The sequence below is a fragment of the Triticum urartu genome, chromosome 4A, assembly GCF_056163025.1.
Source record: "Triticum urartu cultivar PI428250 chromosome 4A, HENAU_Tu73, whole genome shotgun sequence".
In the NCBI taxonomy this organism is placed as follows: domain Eukaryota; kingdom Viridiplantae; phylum Streptophyta; class Magnoliopsida; order Poales; family Poaceae; genus Triticum; species Triticum urartu.
The window spans coordinates 482676380-482693834 of record NC_141876.1 but is presented as its reverse complement, the minus strand read 5'-3'; positions in this window follow the sequence as shown (position 1 = coordinate 482693834).

The window sequence follows — 17455 nt, the reverse complement described above, 5'->3', positions numbered from 1 at the left end:
AAAATGATTCCCAAGCTCTTCGTGATGCTAAAATTGGTGAAGGTAGAATTCAAGAAAGAGCATCAAGTGTTGATCATTAACAAGACCACTAGTTTCAAGAGAAGGGGCAAAGGAAAAGAAAGGGAACTTCAAGAAAGAATGGCAAGCAAGTTGCCACTCACGTGAAGAAACCCAAAGCTAGACCTAAGCCTGAAACTGAGTGCTTCTACTGTAAAGGAAATGGTCACTCGAAGCGGAACTACCCCAATTACTTGGCAGATAAGAAGGATGGCAAACTGTACAAAGGTATATTTGATATACATGTTATTGATGTGTACTTTACTAGTGTTCATAGTAACCCCCAGGGTATTTGATACCGGTTCAGTTGCTAAGATTAGTAACTCGAAACACGAATTGCAAAATGAACAGAGACTAGTTAAGGGAGAGGTGACGATGTGTGTTGGAAGTGATTCCAAGGTTGATAAGATCACCATCGCACACTCCCTCTACCTTCGAGATTAGTGTTGGACCAAAATAAATGTTATTTGGTGTTTGCATTGAGCATGAATATGATTGGATCATGTTTATTGCGATACAGTTATTCATTTAAGTCAGAGAATAATTGTTGTTCTGTTTACATGGATAAAACATTCTATGGTCATACACCTAATGTAAATGGTTTATTGAATCTCGATTGTAGTGATTCACATATTCATAATATTGATGCCAAAAGATCCAAAGTTGATAATGATAGTGCAACATATTTGTGGCACTGCCGTTTAGGTCATATTGGTGTAAAGCACATGAAGAAACTCCATACGGATGGATTTTTGGAACCACTTGATTATGAATCATTTGATACTTGCGAACCATGCCTCATGGCCAAGATGACTAAAAATCCATTCTCTCAAACAATGGAGCGATCCACTGACTTATTGGAAATAATACATACCGATGTATGCGGTCCGATGAGTGTTGAGGCTCGCGGCGGGTATCGTTATTTTCTGACCTTCACAAATGATTTGAGCAGATATGGGTATATCTACTTGATGAAACACAAGTCTAAAACATTTGAAAAGTTCAAAGAATTTTAGAGTGAAGTGGAGAATCATGTAACAAGAAAATAAAGTTTCTACGATCTGATCGCAGAGGCGAATATTTGAGTTACGAGTTTGGCCTTCATTTAAAAAAATGTGGAATAGTTTCACAACTCACGCCACCTGGAACACCACAGCATAATGGTGTGTCTGAACATCATAACCGTACTTTATTAGATATGATGCGATCTATGATGTCTCTTACTGATTTACCACTATCGTTTTGGGGTTGTGCATTAGAGACAACTGCATTCACGTTAATTAGGGCACCGTCTAAATCCATTGAGATGACACCGTATTAACTATGGTTTAGCAAGAAACCTAAGCTGTCATTTCTTAAAGTTTGGGGTTGCGATGCTTATGTCAAAAAGCTTCGGCCTGACAAGCTCGAACCCAAATCGGAGAAGTGCGTCTTCATACGATACCCAAAAGAAACTATTGGGTACACCTTCTATCATAGATCCGAAGGCAAGATCTTTGTTGCTAAGAATGGATCCTTTCTAGAGAAAGAGTTTCTCTTGAAAGAGGTGAGTGGGAGGAAAGTAGAACTTGATGAGGTAATTGTACCTTCTCTCGAATTGGAAAGTAGCTCATCACAGAAAACTGTTCCCGTTATGCCTGCACCAACTAGTGAGGAAGCTAATGATAATGATCATGAAACTTCGGATCAAGTTACTACCGAACATTGTAGGTCAACTAGAGCACGTTCTGCACCAGAGTGATACGGTAATCTTGTTTTGGAAGTCATGTTACTAGACCATGACGAACCTATGAACTATGAGGAAGCGATGATGAGCCTAGACTTTGATAAATGGCTTGAGGCCATGAAATCTGAGATAGGATCCGTGTATGAGAACAAAGTATGGACTTTGATTGACTTTCCTGATGATCGGCGAGCCATTGAGAATAAATCGATCTTCAAGAGGAAGACGGATGCTGATAGTGGTGTTACTATCTACGAGTACGACTCCATCAACCCCGTTCTCTTGAACGCTTCCGCTCGCGATCTACAAGGGTATGTAGATGCACTCCCCTTTCCCTCGTTGCTAGATAACTCCATAGATTGATCTTGGTGATGCGTAGAAAATTTTAAATTCTGCTACGTTCCCCAACAGTGGTATCAGAGCCAGGTTTATGCGTAGTTTCTATGCACGAGTAGAACACAAAGCAGTTGTGGGCATCCATATTGTCAATTTACTTGCCGTTACTAGTCTTATCTTGATTCGGCGGCATCGTGGGATGAAGCAGCCCGGACCGACCTTACACATACGCTTACGTGAGACTGGTTCCACCGACTGACATGCACTAGTTGCATAAGGTGGCTAGCGGGTGTCTGTCTCTCCCACTTTAGTCGAATCGGATTCGATGAAAAGGGTCCTTATGAAGGGTAAATAGAAATTGGCATATCACGTTGTGGTTTTGGCGTAAGTAAGAAACGTTCTTGCTAAGAAACTATAGCAGCCACGTAAAAACTTGCAACAACAATTAGAGGACGTCTAACTTGTTTTTGCAGCATGTGCCGTGTGATGTGATATGGCCAAAAGGATGTGATGTATGAGATTGATCATGTTCTTGTAATAGGAATCACGACTTGCATGTCGATGAGTATGACAATCGGCAGGAGCCATAGGAGTTGTCTTAATTTATTTATGACCTATGTGTCAACATATAACGTCATGTAATTACTTTACTTTATTGCTAAACCGCTAGCCATAGTAGTAGAAGTAATAGATGACGAGAAAACTTCATGAAGACACGATGATGGAGATCATGGTGTTGTGCCGGTGACGACGATGATCATGGCGCCCCAAAGATGGAGATCCTAAGGAGCAAAATGATATTGGCCATATCATGTCACTATTTGATTGCATGTGATGTTTATCATGTTTTACATCTTATTTGCTCAGAACGACGGTAGCTTAAATAAGATGATCCCTCGTAATAATTTCAAGAAAGTGTTCCCCCTAACTGTGCACCGTTGCGAAGGTTCGTTGTTTCGAAACACCACGTGATGATTGGGTGTGATAGATTCTAAAGTTCGAATACAACGGGTGTAAGCCAGATTTACACATGCAATACACTTAGGTTGACTTGACGAGCCTAGCATGTACATACATGGCCTCGGAACACGGAAGACCGAAAGGTCGAGCATGAGTCATATAGAAGATACGATCAACATGAAGATGTTCACCGATGTTGACTAGTCCGTCTCACGTGATGATCGGACACGGCCTAGTTGACTCGGATCATGTTTCACTTAGATGACTAAGGGGATGTCTATCTGAGTGGGAGTTCATTGAATAATTTGATTAGATGAACTTAGTCTAAAATCTTTACAATATGTCTTGTAGATCAAATGGCCCACGCTAATGTTGCCCTCAACTTCAATGTGTTCCTAGAGAAAACCAAGATGAAAGATGATGGCAACAACTATACAGACTGGGTCCGGAACCTGAGGATCATCCTCATAGCTGCCAAGAAAGATTATGTCCTAGAAGCACCGCTAGGTGACGCTCCCATCCCAGAGAACCAAGACGTTATGAACGCTTGGCAGCAGCATGCTGATGATTACTCCCTCGTTCAGTGCGGCATGCTTTACAGCTTAGAACCAGGGCTCCAAAAGTGTTTTGAGCAACACGGAGCATATGAGATGTTCGAAGAGCTGAAAATGGTTTTCCAAGCTCATGCCCGGGTCGAGAGATATGAAGTCTCCGACAAGTTCTTCAGTTGTAAGATGGAGGAAAATAGTTCTGTTAGTGAGCACATACTCAAAATGTCTAGGTTGCACAACCGCTTGACTCAGCTGGGAGTTAATCTCCAGGATGACGCGGTCATTGACAGAATCCTTCAGTCGCTTCCACCGAGCTACAAGAGCTTTGTGATGAACTTCAATATGCAGGGGATGGAAAAGACCATTCCTGAGGTATATTCAATGCTGAAATCAGCGGAGGTGGAGATCAAAAAGGAACATCAAGTGTTGATGGTGAATAAAACCACTAAGTTTAAGAAAGTCAAGGGTAAGAAGAACTTCAAGAAGGACGGCAAGGGGGTTGCCGCGCCCGGTAAGCAAGATGCCGGGAAGAAGCCAAAGAATGGACCCAAGACCGAGATTGAGTGTTTTTATTGCAAGGGAAGTGGTCACTAGAAGCGGAACTGCCCCAAATACTTAGCGGACAAGAAGGCCGGCAACACTAAAGGTATATGTGATATACATGTAATTGATGTGTACCTTACCAGTACTCGTAGTAGCTCCCGAGTATTTGATACCGGTGCGGTTGCTCACATTTGTAACTCAAAGCAGGAGTTGCGGAATAAGCGGAGACTGGCGAAGGACGAGGTGACGATGCGCGTCGGGAATGGTTCCAAGGTCGATGTGATCGCCGTCGGCACGCTACCTCTACATTTACCTACGGGATTAGTTTTAAACCTCAATAATTGTTATTTAGTGCCAGCTTTGAGCATGAACATTGTATCAGGATCTCGTTTAATTCGAGATGGCTACTCATTTAAATCCGAGAATAATGGTTGTTCTATTTATATGAGAGATATGTTTTATGGTCATGCCCCGCTAGTGAATGGTTTATTCTTAATGAATCTCGAGTGTAATGTTACACATATTCATAGTGTGAATACCAAAAGATGTAAGGTTGATAATGATAGTCCCACATACTTGTGGCACTGCCGCCTTGGTCACATAGGTGTCAAACGCATGAAGAAGCTCCATGTAGATGGACTTTTGGAGTCTCTTGATTACGAATCATTTGACACGTGCGAACCATGCCTCATGGGTAAAATAACCAAGACTCCGTTCTCAGGAACAATGGAGCGAGCAACCAACTTATTGGAAATCATACATACTGATGTGTGCGGTCCAATGAGTGTTGAGGCTCGCACTGGCTATCGTTATGTTCTCACCCTCACTGATGACTTGAGTAGATATGGGTATGTCTACTTAATGAAACACAAGTCTGAGACCTTTGAAAAGTTCAAGGAATTTCAGAGTGAGGTTGAGAATCAACGTGACAGGAAAATCAAGTTCTTGCGATCAGATCGTGGGGGAGAATACTTGAGTCACAAATTTGGCACGCACTTAAGGAAATGTGGAATAGTTTCACAACTCACGCCGCCTGGAACACCTCAGCGTAATGGTGTGTCCAAATGTCGTAATCGCACTCTATTGGATATGGTGCGATCTATGATGTGTCTTACCGATCTACCGTTGTCATTTTGGGGCTATGCTTTAGAGACTGCCGCATCCACTTTAAATAGGGCTCCATCGAAATCCGTTGAGACGACACCATATGAATTATGGTTTGGAAAGAAACCTAAGCTGTTGTTTCTAAAAGTTTGGGGATGCGATGCTTATGTCAAGAAACTTCAACCTGAAAAGCTCGAACCCAAGTCGGAAAAAAATGCGTCTTCATAGGATACCCTAAAGAAACTATTGGGTATACCTTCTACCTCAGATCCGAAGGCAAGATCTTTGTTGCCAAGAATGGATCCTTTCTAGAGAAAGAGTTTCTCTCGAAAGAAGTAAGTGGGAGGAAAGTAGAACTTGATGAAGTATTACCTCTTGAACCGGAAAGTGGCGCAACTCAGGAAAATGTTCCTGAGGTGCCTGCACCGACTAGAGAGGAAGTTAATAATGATGATCATGAAACTTCAGATCAAGTTGCTACTGAACTTCGTAGGTCCACAAGGACACGTTCCGCACCAGAGTGGTACGACAACCCTGTCTTGGAAATCATGTTGTTAGACAACAGTGAACCTTCGAACTATGAGGAAGCGACGGCGGGCCCAGATTCTGACAAATGGCTAGAAGCCATGAAATCCGAGATAGGATCCATGTATGAAAACAAAGTATGGACTTTGACTGACTTGCCCGATGATCGGCGAGCCATAGAAAAAAAATGGATCTTTAAAAAGAAGACAGAGACAGATGGTAATGTGACCATCTACAAGGCTCGACTCGTCGCTAAGCATTATCGACAAGTTCAAGGGGTTGACTACAATGAGACTTTCTCACCCGTAGCGAAGCTGTAGTCCATTCGAATCATGTTAGCAATTTCCGCATTCTATGATTATGAGATATGGCAAATGGACGTCAAAACGGCATTCCTTAACGGCTTTCTTAAGGAAGAATTGTATATGATGCAGCCGGAAGGTTTTGTCGATCCTAAGAATGCTAACAAGGTGTGCAAGCTCCAACGCTCAATCTATGGGCTGGTGCAAGCATCTCGGAGTTGGAACATTCGATTTGATGAGATGATCAAAGCGTTTGGGTTTACACAGACTTATGGAGAAGCCTGTGTTTACAAGAAAGTGAGTGGGAGCTCCGTAGCATTTCTCATATTATATGTGGATGACATACTATTGATGGGAAATGATATAGAATTCTTGGAAAGCATAAAGGCCTACTTGAACAAGTGTTTTTCAATGAAGGACCTTGGAGAAGCTGCTTATATATTAGGCATCAAAATCTATAGAGAAAGATCGAGACGCCTCATTGGTCTTTCACAAAGTACGTACCTTGACAAGATATTGAAGAAGTTCAATATGGATCAGTCCAAGAAGGGGTTCTTGCCTGTATTGCAAGGTATGCAATTGAGCACGGCTCAATGCCCGACCACGGCAGAAGATAGAGAAAAGATGAGTGTCGTCCCCTATGCCTCGGGCATAGGGTCTATTATGTATGCCATGCTGTGTACCAGACCTGATGTAAACCTTGCCGTAAGTTTGGTAGGAAGGTACCAAAGTAATCCCGGCATCGAACACTGGACATCGGTCAAGAATATCCTGAAGTACCTAAAGAGGACTAAGGATATGTTTCTCGTTTATGGAGGTGACGAAGAGCTCGTCGTAAAGGGTTACATCGATGTTAGCTTCGACACTGATCTGGATGACTCTAAGTCACAAACCGGATACGTGTATATTTTGAATGGTGGGGCAGTAAGCTGGTGCAGTTGCAAGCAAAGCGTTGTGGCGGGATCTATATGTGAAGCGGAGTACATGGCAGCCTCGGAGACAGCACAAGAAGCAATCTGGGTGAAGGAGTTCATTACCGACCTAGGAGTCATTCCCAATGCGTCAGGCCCGATGACTCTCTTCTGTGACAACACTGGAGCTATTGCCCTTGCCAAGGAGCCCAGGTTTCACAGGAAGACCAGGCATATCAAGCTTCGCTTCAACTCCATTCGTGAAAGTGTTCAAAATGGAGACATAGATATTTGTAAAGTACACACGGACCTGAATGTAGAAGATCCGTTGACTAAACCTCTCCCTAGAGCAAAACATGATCAACACCAGAACTCTATGGGTGTTCAATTCATCACAATGTAACTAGATTATTGACTCTAGTGCAAGTGGGAGACTGTTGGAAATATGCCCAAGAGGCAATAATAAAATGGTTATTATTATATTTCCTTATTCATGATAATTGTCTATTGTTCATGCTATAATTGTGTTATCCGGAAATCGTAATACATGTGTGAATACATAGACCACAACACGTCCCAAGTGAGCCTCTAGTTGACTAGCTCGTTGATCAAAAGATAGTCATGGTTTCCTGACTATGGACATTAGATGTCATTGATAACGGGATCACATCATTAGGAGAATGATGTGAAGGACAAGACCCAATCCTAAGCATAGCTCAAAGATCGTGTAGTTCGTTTGCTAGAGCTTTTCCGAATGTCAAGTATCATTTCCTTAGACCATGAGATTGTGCAACTCCCGGATACCGTAGGAGTGCTTTGGGTGTGCCAAACGTCACAACGTAACTGGGTGACTATAAAGGTGCACTATGGGTATCTCCGAAAGTGTCTGTTGGGTTGGCACGAATCGAGACTGGGATTTGTCACTCCGTATGACGGAGAGGTATCTCTGGGCCCACTCGGTAATGCATCATCATAATGAGCTCAATGTGACCAAGTGGTTGATCACGGGATCATGCATTACGGTACGAGTAAAGTGACTTGCCGGTAACGAGATTGAACGAGGTATTGGGATACCGACGATCGAGTCTCGGGCGAGTAACGTACCGATTGACAAAGGGAATTGAATACGGGATTGATTGAATCCTCGACATCATGGTTCATCCGATGAGATCATTGAGGAGCATGTGGGAGACAACATGGGTATCCAGATCCCGCTGTTGGTTATTGACTGGAGAGTCGTCTCGGTCATGTCTGTGTGTCTCCCGAACCCGTAGGGTCTACACACTTAAGGTTCGGTGATGCTAGGGTTGTTGAGATATTAGTATGTGGTAACCCGAAAGTTGTTCGGAGTCCCGGATGAGATCCCGGACGTCACGAGGAGTTCCGGAATGGTCCGGAGGTGAAGAATTGTATATAGGAAGTCCAGTTTCGGCCACCGGGAAAGTTTCGGGGGTCACCGGTATTGTACCGGGACCACCGGAAGGGTCCCGAGGGTCCACCGGGTGGGGCCACCTATCCCGGAGGGCCCCATGGGCTGAAGTGGGAGGGGAACCAGCCCCTGATGGGCTGGTGCGTCCCCCCTTGGGCCTCCCCCTGCGCCTAGGGTTGGAAACCCTAGGGGTGGGGGCGCCCCACTTGGCTTGGGGGGCAAGCCACCCCCCTTGGCCGCCCCCCCCCCCTCTAGATGGGATCTAGAGGGGCCGGCGCCCCCCTGGATCCTATATAAAGAGGGGGGAGGGAGGGCTGCGCACCTTAGCCCCTGGCGCCTCCCTCTCCCTCCCGTGACACCTCTCCCTCTCGCTGAGCTTGGTGAAGCCCTGCCGAGATCACCGTTGCTTCCACCACCACGCCGTCGTGCTGCTGGATCTCCATCAACCTCTCCTTCCCCCTTGCTGGATCAAGAAGGAGGAGACGTCTTCCCAACCGTACATGTGTTGAACGCGGAGGTGTCATCCGTTCGGCGCTCGGTCATCGGTGATTTGGATCACGACGAGTACGACTCCATCAACCCCGTTCTCTTGAACGCTTCCGCTCGCGATCTACAAGGGTATGTAGATGCACTCCCCTTTCCCTCGTTGCTAGATAACTCCATAGATTGATCTTGGTGATGCGTAGAAAATTTTAAATTCCGCTACGTTCCCCAACAAAGAGTTGTATATGATGCAACCAAAAGGTTTTCTCAATCCTAAAGGTGCTAACAAAGTGTGCAAGCTCCCGCGATCCATCGATGGACCGGTGCAAGCACCTCGGAGTTGGAATACACGCTTTGATGAGTTGATCAAAGCATATAGTTTTATACAAACTTGCGGCGAAGACTGTATTTACAAGAAAGTGAGTGGGAGCACTATAGCCTTTTTGATAACTATATGTGAATGACATATTGTTGATTGGAAATGATGTAGAATTTTCTGGAAAGCATAAAGGAGTTTTTCAAAGAAAGACCTCGGTGAAGCTACTTACATATTGGGCATCAAGATCTATGAAGATAGATCAAGAGGCTTGATAAGACTTTTGATGAGTACATAGCTTGATAAGATTTTGAAGGAGTTCAAAATGGATCAGTCAAAGAAGGAGTTCTTGCCTGAGTTGTAAGGTATGAAGTTGAGTAAGACTCAAAACCCGACCATGGTAGAAGATAGAGAGAGAATGGAAGTCATTCCCTTCATAGGTTCTATAAAGTATGCCATGCTATATACCAGACCTATTGTGTACCTTGCCATGAGTTTGGCAAAGGGGTACAATAGTGATCCAAGAGTAGATCACTGGACAGCGGTCAAAATTATCCTTAGAGGACTAAGGAAATATTTCTCGGTTATGGAGGTGATAAAGAGTTCATCATAAAGAGTTACGTCGATGCAAGCTTTAACACCGATCTGTATGACTTTGAGTCTCAATTTGGATACATATTGAAAGTGGGAGCAATTAGCTAGAGTAGCTCCATGCAGAGCATTGTAGACATAGAAATTTGCAATATACATACAGATCTGAATGTGGCAGACCCTTTGACTAAACTTCTCTCACAAGAAAAACATGATCACACCTTAGTACTCTTTGGGTGTTAATCACATGGTGATGTGAACTAGATTATTGACTCTAGTAAACCCTTTGGGTGTTGGTCACATGGCGATGTGAATTATGGGTGTTAATCACATGGTGATGTGAACTATTGGTGTTAATCACATGGTGATGTGATCTATATTATTGACTCTAGTGCAAGTGGGAGACTAAAGGAAATATGCCCTAGGGGCAATAATAAAGTAGTTATTTATATTTCCTTATATCATGATAAATGTTTATTATTCATGCTAGAATTGTATTAACCGGAAACTTGATACATGTGTGGATACATAGAAAAAACACAGTGTCCCTAGTAAGACACTACTAGACTAGCTCATTAATCAAAGATGGTTAAGTTTCCTAACCATGGACATGTGTTGTCATTTGATAAACGAGATCACATAATTAGGATAATGATGTGATGGACAAGACCCATCCATTAGCTTAAAATAATGATCGTTAAGTTTTATTCCTATTGCTTTCTTCATGTCATATACATATTCATTTGACTATGAGATTATGCAACTCCTGAATACCTTGTGTGCTCTCAAACATCCCAACGTAACTAGGTGATTATAAAGATGGTCTACACATATCTCTGAAGGTGTTTGTTGGGTTGGCATAGATCGAGATTAGGATTTGTCACTCCGAGTATCGGAGAGGTATCTCTGGGCCCTCTCGGTAATGCACATCATAATAAGACTTGCAAGCAATGTGACTAATGAGTTAGTTGCGGCATGATGCATTACGAAACGAATAAAGAGACTTGCCTGTAACGAGATTGAACTAGGTATGGAGATATCGATGATCGAATCTCGCGCAAGTAACATACCGATGACAAAGGGAATAACGTATGTTGTCATTACGATTTGACCGGTAAAGATCTTTGTAGAATATGTAGGAACCAATATGAGCATCCAGGTTCTGCTATTGGTTATTGACCGGAGAGGTGTATCGGTCATGTCTACATAGTTCTCGAACCCATATGGTCTGCACGCTTAACGTTCGATGACGATTTTGTACTATATGAGTTATGTGATTTGGTGACCGAATGTTGTTCGGAGTCCCGGATGAGATCACGGACATGACGAGGAGTGTCGAAATGGTCGAGAGTTAAATATTCATATATAGGACGATAGTATTAAGACACCAGAAGTGTTCTCGGGGTACCGGGTACGTATCGGGTCACCAGAAGGGGTTCCGGGCAACCCCCAACAAAGATATGGGCCGTTTTGGGCCAAGGGCGGGACATACCAGCCCATAGTGGGCTGGTGCGCCCGCATATAGGCCTAATAGGAGGGGAAGGAAGGAGGGGAAGGGAGAAAGGAAAGGGGAGGATTCGGCCTCCCCCTTCCCTTCTCTCTCCCCTCTCTTTCCTTCCCCCTCCGACACTTATGGAAGGGGGGAGGCCGACTTGTGGGAGGCGACCAAGTAGGATTACTCTTACTTGGGGCGCCCCTTGCTGCCCCTCTCCCTCTCCCACCTATATATATATGGGGGGTGCACCGCTAGAGCATACAACATGGATTCCTAGCCTGTGCGGCGCCCCCCTGTAGCGATCCGACCTCAAACGGTCAAATATCTGAGTATAAGTGTCATCCCTGGACCGGTAATGCTGACACACACAGTACTTGAAGGATTTATAACAGAGTTCAATCACACACTATAAGGATCAAGAAGTGAAGTCTAGAGGGGGGTGAATAGACTCTAATCAATAAAAGTTGCAGTTTTTAATTTCTTTAGATTTAAGTAGAGTTTTGGCATAAGTTTAAACATTCACAATACATATGCAAGCATGACAAGAGTATATGAGCAGCGGAAAGTAAAGGGATGGGATTGGAGTGTGCAAACGCAATTGGAGACACGGATATTTTTGGCGTGGTTCCGATAGGTGGTGCTATCGTACATCCACGTTGATGGAGACTTCAACCCACGAAGGGTAACGGTCGCGTGAGTCCACGGAGGGCTCCACCCACGAAGGGTCCACAAAGAAGCAACCTTGTCTATCCCACCATGGTCGTCGCCCACGAAGGACTTGCCTCACTCGGGTAGATCTTCACGAAGTAGGCGATCTCCTTGCCCTTACAAACTCCTTGGTTCAACTCCACATTCTTGACGGAGGCTCCCAAGTGACACCTAACCAATCTAGGAGACACCACTCTCCAAGAGGTAACAAATGGTGTGTTGATGATGAACTCCTTGCTCTTGTGCTTCAAATGATAGTCTCCCCAACACTCAACTCTCTCTCACAGGATTTGGATCTGGTGGAGAGATGATTTGAGTGGAAAGCAACTTGGGGAAGACTAGAGATCAAGATTTATGTGGTTGGAATGGAATATCTTGACCTCAACACAAGTGTAGGTGGTTCTCTCTCAGAAAATGTATGTTGGAAGTGTAGCATGTTCTGATGTCTCTCTCTATGAATGAAGAGTGGGTGGAGGGTTATAAATAGCCTCCACACAAAATCTTACCGTTACACACAAATCACCAAACTCGGTGGGACCGAATCATACAACTCGGTCAGACCAATTTAGTTCAAAATGTGACCGTTAGGGTTTTTCGGTGGGACCGATACAATCGACTCGGTGGGACCGATGTGCTAGGGTTAGGGTAAAGCCTCATCTCGGTTTGACCGATTACACAAACTCGCTGGGACCGATTTGGGTAATAAGCAAAACAGAGGGTTGGCCAAGCAAACTCGGTGGGACCGATTTGGGTAATAAGCAAAACAGAGGGTTGGCCAAGCAAACTCGGTGGGACCGATTTGGGTAATAAGCAAAACAGAGGGTTGGCCAAGCAAACTCGGTGGGACCGATTGCATGTCTCGGTGGGACCGACATTATTGCAATAGGCAACAGAGAGTTTGCAAGCCCATCTCGGTGAGACCGAGATCCCATCGGTGAGACCGGATTGATTAGGGTTTCTGGCAGTGGCTATGTCAAGAGAACTCGGTGGCGCCAGGTAGAAAGTTTTAGTGGGGCCGAGTTTGACTTTTGGTTTGGGACATATGTGGATATGAGAAAGTGGTTGAGGGCTTTGGAGCATATCACTAAGCACTTTGAGCAAGCAAGCCATTAGGCAACACCTCATCCCCTCTTAATAGTATTGGCTTTTCCTATGGACTCAATGTGATCTTGGATCACTAAAATAAAATGTAGAGTCCTGAGATTTGAGCTTGAGCCAATCCTTTGTCCTCGGAATCTTGAAGGGGTTCCACATCCTCTAGTCCATGCCACTCCATTGTTGAACTTATCTGAAACATACTAGGTAGAAGTATTAGTCCAACAAGAGATATGTTGACATTAATTACCAAAATCACCCAGGGAGCACGTGTGCTTTCAATCTCCCCCGTTTTGGTAATTGATGACAACATACATCAAAGCTTTAGATAAGATATAGAGACTAACAAGTAAAGCTTTGGAAAAACATGTAACATGCATAGGCTCCCCCTACATGTATGCAATCATGTAAACATGGAACATAGGAGCATGTGAATGCATAAGCATGACAAAGTAAGCAATGTGTTACATGTATCTTGGTTATATGCATCAGATCAAATGATGTGAATATAGGAAATGTACCTTCATGCTCATGATTCCTTCTTGCAAACAGTATGTACATCAGCAAGAAATCCTCAGACACATGCTTGTGATGCATATACTTACCTTGTGGTCTTGAGTTGGCTTAGGAAGGAATGAACCTGAGTAAACAAGGTTAGATAACACAGATACACCTACTAGCCAGAGCAAACAAAAGAAACCACACGAGTACCAAGACTGGGATGACATGTAGAGAGTGAGTACTGAGTACCCTATTGGATATAGACATGTCCCCAAAGGTAAATATGTGCAATGAATTCAAGGATTTCCTTCCCTTAGATGTCTTTCTCCCCCTGAATCTTGCATGGGATATTGGGAGAAGATAGGGAATAGAAAATCAGAGCAACACAAAGAAATATAGCTAATGCAAATATTCAAATATGAACATGTCTTTCCCCTCTTAAAGACATGTGACTTCTCTCCTCTTGGATACCAAGCATCTGGGGTTTCTTACACTCTCCCTGAGTATGCTCTCCCCCTATAGAAATGATTAAGCTTAAGCCTTGATGTGATCTCTCTCTTAAGCTTTGATGTGATCTCTCTCTCCCCCTTTGACATCAATTTCCAAGAACAACTCTTCTGGATTGTTATTACAAATGGGTTTGGTCCTTGAGTCACAAAGCAAAGCAGCAAGTCGAATATGATGCTGGTAGAGGACAAGAATCAATAAGTGGAGCTGGAGCAAAAAGAATGCAGGAAACAAGTGGCAAGCTGTCTTTCCTATAGTGAAATCGGTGGCACCGAGTTGTGTGCTTCAGTGGCGCCGAAAGAATTCACTTGGACTGAAGGAAACAAATCGGTGTGACCGAGTCCATCATAGAGAAAACATTTGTCACCTCATCTCACTAGGCAATATAGATCTCACAAGGATTTGCAAGGAATTTGCTGAAAGATTTGCAATGAATTGGATGCAGGGAATGCAGAACACAAATAAATAGAAAGGAAATCTAGAATTGGTCGGCGACAAAGTCACCTATGTTAGAGTATATTGACTTAGGAATCAAGTGAGGACACTTGATCATAGGTCATGCTCATCGTTTAAGCTCAAAATGGGTTTACCATTTTTTTTGTTTAAGCATCTTGATGTATTCACATCTTGTTGAGTTGCTTTGATCCATGTCTTGGAGTAAAGCTTCTCTAAGATGGAATAACATACCTTGGGTGGTGGTGTTGATCTTGATCACGTAGTTGAACTTGTGTAGGTTGATCAAGGTTGATGTAGCTCATCAAGAGTTGGGAGCACCACTTGGAATTTGAGTTCATCTTCCTACATGGGTTATCTTTGCAAGGAAGAGCACTTGTACATCCAAGATGACAATCACAAAACTTAATGTAGAATTTGTCAAAGGATATGTTTGAAGGGTTTCGTGCTTCCTTGACTTCAACCACCATTGTGTAGAGACTTGGAGATGTAGAAATTGCTCAAGATATGAGTGAGTTGCAGTCTCATGGATTTAGATTCACCCAAGTACCTACAAGGGTAGATAGCATGCAAGGGTGCAAGTATATCCAAGACATATAAATAGCATCATGAAAGAAATATCAAGGATTAGTCAAAGGCTCATGCCTTGCATGTATCCAAATGGAGTTTTCTACTCCAAGTTTGAAGCATCAATGATGTTCAATTCTCCTCTCAAATGGCAAAAGACTTTCTCATCAAGCGGTTTGGTGAATATATCTGCCAACCACTTATCGGTACAAACATGCTTAAGATCAATGTCCCCTTTGGCAACATGATCTTGAATGAAATGATGACGAACTTCAATATGCTTAGTTCGAGAATGTTGCACGGGATTGTGAGCAATCTTGATAGCACTTTCATTGTCACAAAGCAATGGAACATGTTTCACATATATCCCATAATCTTTAAGAGTTTGGGTCATCTAAAGTAATTGAGCACAACATGAACCAGCGGCAATGTATTCCGCTTTGGCAGTGGATAAGGATACCGAGTTTTGTTTCTTGGAAGACCAAGACACAAGAGATCTACCAAGAAATTGACAAGTACCCGAAGTGGACTTTCTATCAACCTTGTCTCCGGCACAGTCCGAGTCGGAATAGCCAACAAGATCAAAAGATGACCTCTTAGGATACCAAATGCCAAAATTCGGTGTATGTATTAAGTATCTCACTATCCTTTTCACAGCCTTAAGATGACACTCTTTAGGGGCCGCTTGATATCGTGCACACATGCACACACTTAGCATAATATCAGGACGAGAGGCACATAGATATAACAATGAACCAATCATAGAGCGGTAAACTTTTTGATCAACCGGTTCACCATCTTTGGTCAAATCAAGATGTCCACTGGTAGGCATGGGTGTAGTCATACCTTTGCATTCTTGCATATTGAACTTCTTGAATAAGTCCTTGGTGTACTTTGTTTGGGAAACAAAGGTGCCTTCCTTAATTTGCTTGATTTACAAACCAAGAAAGAACTTGAGTTCACTCATCATAGACATCTCAAACTTATCCGACATTAGCTTTCCAAACTTCTCACTAAAGTGAGGGTTAGTCGAACCAAATATAATATCATCAACATAAATTTGGCTCACAAATAGTTCTCCATTAAACCTTTTAGTAAAAAGAGTAGAATCTACTTTTCCAATTTCAAAGCCTTTTTCAATAAGGAACTTGGTCAAGCATTTATACCATGCTCTAGGGGCTTGTTTAAGACCATAAAGAGCTTTGTGAAGTTTGTAAACATGATCAGGTTTCTTAGGATTGATGAAGCCGGGAGGTTGTTTAACATAAACTTCCTCCTCAATCTCACCATTTAGAAAAGCACTTTTAATGTCCATTTGGTATAAAGTGATATCATGGTAATTAGCATAGGCAAGCAAGATGTGAATGGACTCAAGTCTAGCAACGGGGGCATATGTCTCACCGTAGTCCATACCTTCGACTTGAGTATAGCCTTGGGTGACGAGACGAGCTTTGTTGCGGACGACTTGATCATCTTCGTCTTGCTTGTTGCGAAACACCCATTTGGTACCGATGATGTTGTGGTTGTTGTCGGGCTTCTCGACCAATGTCCACACTTGGTTTCTCTCAAAGTTGTGTAGCTCTTCATGCATGGCGTTTATCCAATCCGGATCTTCTAATGCTTCTTCAACCTTCATAGGTTCAATGGTAGAGATGAATGAGTAATGTTCACAAAAATTAGCCAAACGAGTTTTACAGCGAGTGATTCTCCCGGTTTGGATATCATTGTATATTTGCTCGATGGGATGGTCTTTGGCAACTCTTGCTCGAACTCGTGGGAGCTTTTGCTTGGCTCGAGGTGGAACATCCTCATCATCTTGTTCTTCTTCTTGGCCTTCTTCATTGTTGACGTTGTCGTTCTCTTGTCGTGGTGGAGAAGGAGGTTGTTGATTTTCATCTTGGTGTACTTCCTCGTTTTCTTCGTCTTGGTGTGTCCCACTTGTGGATGCTTCCGTATCAACTCTTGGTTCACCTTGTCGTGAGGTGGAAGCTTCCACTTGGATGGACGAGGTACTCTCATTCACCTCCGTTGGACGAATCTTGCCAATAGACAAGTCTTGGGTTGCTTCCGAAGGATCTTTATCTCCTACATCAATTGGCAATTGCTCTACTTGCAAGCCGTTAGATTCATCAAACTTCACATCTACCGTCTCTTCAACCTTTCAGGTGAAATTGTTGTAGACACGGTAAGTGTGAGAGTTTGAGCCATAACCAAGTAGGAAACCTTCATGAGATTTAGGGGCAAATTTAGAATGACGATGCTTATCAAGAATGTAGCACTTGGAGCCGAATACTCGAA